Source organism: Natator depressus, chromosome 9, assembly GCF_965152275.1.
Source record: "Natator depressus isolate rNatDep1 chromosome 9, rNatDep2.hap1, whole genome shotgun sequence".
Lineage (NCBI taxonomy): Eukaryota > Metazoa > Chordata > Testudines > Cheloniidae > Natator > Natator depressus.
In genome coordinates, this window is record NC_134242.1 from 88,299,585 (window position 1) to 88,303,389 (window position 3,805).

Here is a 3,805-nt window from a genome sequence, read left to right on the forward strand (position 1 = left end):
CGCTAGAACTTCCCTGCAAACCTGCACCTTGTTCTGGAGCCCGGTATTTGAGTTTCACTAAGGGCATGTCCAGATGGCAGTCACAGGGTGCGGCTGCCGCTCGAGTAGACGTACCCGAGCTAGCTTTCACCTGGCCCCACAAGTAATTACCCAGGGTTCCAGGCGGGCTTGTACAGCCCAGGCTCAAGTGCACGCTGCCACAGCTTCGCTAGATTAAAGCTAGCTCCAGTATGTCTGTCTGAGCTGCCACCACACCGCAGCAGGCCTAGACAGGACTTCCTCATGCTAAGGCCAGGTGGTAGTGAGGTGCATCCCAATGCTGGGTACCCCTGGGAAATGTGTCACGTGCTGTTAAGGGCCAAGCCGAGAGGTCCCTCAGAATAGGTTGTATTAGATCTTCATAAGATGATCCTGCATGGTCCTCTACGTCCCTTCCCTATGGCCGGAGTATCCTCTGGGAGCTGTGCCAGGACTAGGAACGTTTGTGCTGTTGGATTTAACAAGTGGATCCTTATTTATGATTAGTACTTTGGTGGCTTTTTTTGGATTGTTTAAGAAAGAAGCTGCAATGTACATTTCAAACTGTCCCTTGTCCTCAGTCTTCTCTGTTTAACAGTAGTCGTCTGTAGCCCCTCTGATGCTACCATGTAACACTGACATCGGGAAGATTGTAAAGCGTTGAGTATTCCTCAGCTCAGGATTTTTAAGGCTTGTCATACACACATTCTGTACCAATTTCACCAGATCAGTGCCACCCCCCAGACTGTGGACTTACACCACTATGAAAGAGCTACCTTGGGATAGCTTATTCCTACACATTTATCAAACTGAACTATACTGACAAGCCCCTTTCTAAGGTGCTGTACTGCTGAATGTGCTATTCCTAAACTGGGACAGTTTAATGGGTACAAAACCTGTGTGCTGACCAAAGGGAACGTTTTCAGAAACACTTGAGCCCCATTTTCAGAAGCGCCTTGGACACCAGGGAGCCTCGGTCCCATTGACTTTCAATGAGACTTGAGCTCCTAAGTCAGTAAGGGCCTTGGAAATTGTTCCCTCAGACTGTTCCAGTTTCTTATCCTCCCTTTCTAGGCCCTGCATAACTTTGCCTCTCCCTCCTTACCCATCTCTGTCTCTCAGTCCCCTTCTCCCCTGGTGGTAGCCTCAATGCCCCATTTGTCTGCATGTTCCATGAAATGTCTCTGCACCTTCTTCCACACTGCTCCCTCTTGCGTGGAATGTGAGGCCACTCCCCTCTCCTCGTTAAATCCCTTCCGAAGGACTGCATGTCTTCTGCTACAAGGAGCTAGCCAATTAACTCTTCTGCACAGTCACTCTATCACTTTGACAGAAAACAAAGAAGTCCACATTTCTAATAGAGCCTGGTGTAGAACCCAGGTCTCCTGACTCCATCTCCTTCCCTAACCGCCGGCAAACTCTCTCCAACTTTGTGCACGTGTCATCAGAGTGGCTGAGCTGAGTCTTTGTCAGTTTTTAGGCACACAAACTTCTAGGGGTTGGGTTGAGATTGTTTCATGCCAGGTGTGAGCCTAGACAGGCTTCTTGTGGTCCATGACAGCCCAGTCACTTGAAACGAGCCATTTCCAGTGGCAGTGGTGGCAGACTCATCCCATTGTAACATGCCTAGCAAAAATGAAGCAGGCAGGAAACTGTCACCCTCTGCATGAAAACAGCATTATGCTAGTCAGTCACCTTGTGTGTTGGGAAGGGGCAGGGAATGATCAGCTAGGAAAGGGTCATTCCTACAGTGCTTTGACTTCTGCAGGTAGAAAGCCACGTTTGGCGCTGAAAAGAAAAGGCAAATGAGTGGGTTGTTTCATCTCACTGGCGGCTCATTCCGCCTTTTGTTCCTTTTAGACAGGGAGGAATCAAAAGTGCAGCCCTTTCAGTGGCCTGCTTCATTAATAAAATCTGACTGCTGGCTGGAGCCAAAATAAGCCAGGCCTACTCTACAGCTGCAACAAAGCCGGCTCTCCTCAGAGGCTCATGGCTGTTGCTAGGCAGCAACACATGGGTGCTTTGTAATGTTTAAAACCTAAGGTTGTGTTCTCCAGCCAATACCGCAGCAGCACCCGCCGCAGCTAAGTCACCCCAGATTTCAGACCTGAGAGTTTTGGGGGATTCAAGTGGCTGAAACTTGACAGGGAGGAGGGGCTTGGCCCTAATTGAGAGGTGAGGGAAAGCCGTTTTGCCATCTAAACGTGTAATCAAAAAACAGAAGCCTTTGGTTTCAGAGACTTTTTTTGTGGACTCCCACAATCTGCTCCCCAGGGCTCCAAGCCTGCCTTTAGCTGGTGGCACAATATTGGCACAATAAGCTGTAATAAGATCTGTAATAGGGAAATGAGATACTCCGTGTGTGTATATATATATATGACCTCCAATATATTTTTTTTTAAATTTAAAGCAATTTTCACACAGGCAACCTGCCCCAAAAGGCTAAACCCTATCTTCACACCCTATTGCTGCTTACACTTGAGTCCCACAAAGCTATAAATGCTCTTCTCTGACACACAAGCGGGACACATGCGCTCTCAGTATCTGCCTTTGCAGCACAATGCAAAGATTTTGTCCTCGCCCTAAGTCACTCTTGGCTGTCAGATTACTGCAAGGTACCAAGTAACCTCACCAGTATACGAGGTGCTTTCCAGGCTGCCCCAAAACATTCACGGTATAAAAGACAAACCAAAAAAGGGGGAGAGGTCCAACTGGTAATTTGTTATATCTTGGCATATAATTCAATTGTATGGTTCGTTAAATGCTAAAATGTCTAGATTATCCCCAATCCTTCACAACCTCGCCATTATTGATCAGCCAGGACCAGTGTCTTACAGCTACCGCAGTAGAAGTGGGTCTTTGGGATGGCTCCGACTGCAACGAGGGGAACGCCCAGATCAGCCCAGGAAATGGTGGTCATGGATGGAAGCGTGGGGAATCTTGTGGGAGGAATGAATGAATGAATGAATTGTTGAGGCTTGCTTCATTGTGTCTCGTCACCTTTTCCTAACTCCTTTGTTTGACCTGTTTCTAGACAGATGGCTACATGTTAACAATTTTCTAACAGTGTCAGTATTTCTTGGTGGAATGCTTTAAACCCATCGTTTGCGATTTATATGAAGACAATTTTAGGAGTGGAACTTATTTTGGCCATGTGCCAGTTTTGTTTTTCCAACTAAAATGCTGACTAAAATAGGAGTAAGCTATGCTGCCTTCATCAATTTAAAGGGATACTACTGAGTAGCCTTGGAGAAATATGTAAGTTTTGTGTGACAAATTTGGTTTTACAAAATTGAAGTCCGTCCCCCCCGCATTAATGTAAAAGCCAAACAAATATACAGAAAGATTTGATTCTCAGGCAGCGTTTGCAACGTAAATGTTACAGCAGTGGTCTAATGTATGCAAAACAAAGGATGAAATTGACTAGTCTGTGTTAACTGTGAAAGCTTAGTGAAATGTGTTAAGTAAACAGCAGAAATGATGAAAGGGAAATCAAATTTAACTCTAAATTTCAACCATTTTAAGCTCTTATCTTGCAAACGGTTACTCATCTGCTTAACTTGACTTCAGTGGGGCTATTCTTTTGAATAAAGTTAAACATGTGTATAACAAGTGTTTGCAGGATCAAGGTGTAAAATATTAGTAACATCATACTGTTTGGTAAAAACATTTTTTTTTTTTAACTGGCCACTGTCCCTTTCAGCGTAGGAGCTTAAGAAATGCTTATTTACCTTGTATTCTTTTCAAGCTTGCTATTGACGAATGTACGTGTCTCTCTTCTGCGCAG

General features: G+C 45.4%; 1 protein-coding gene across 3 annotated transcripts in view; it reads left to right on the plus strand.

Annotated features, from left to right (window-relative positions):
- The window catches only part of TMEM255A (transmembrane protein 255A), a 54,788-nt gene that overhangs the window by 44,921 nt on the left and 6,062 nt on the right, over positions 1-3,805 (plus strand). The window lies entirely within an intron of this gene.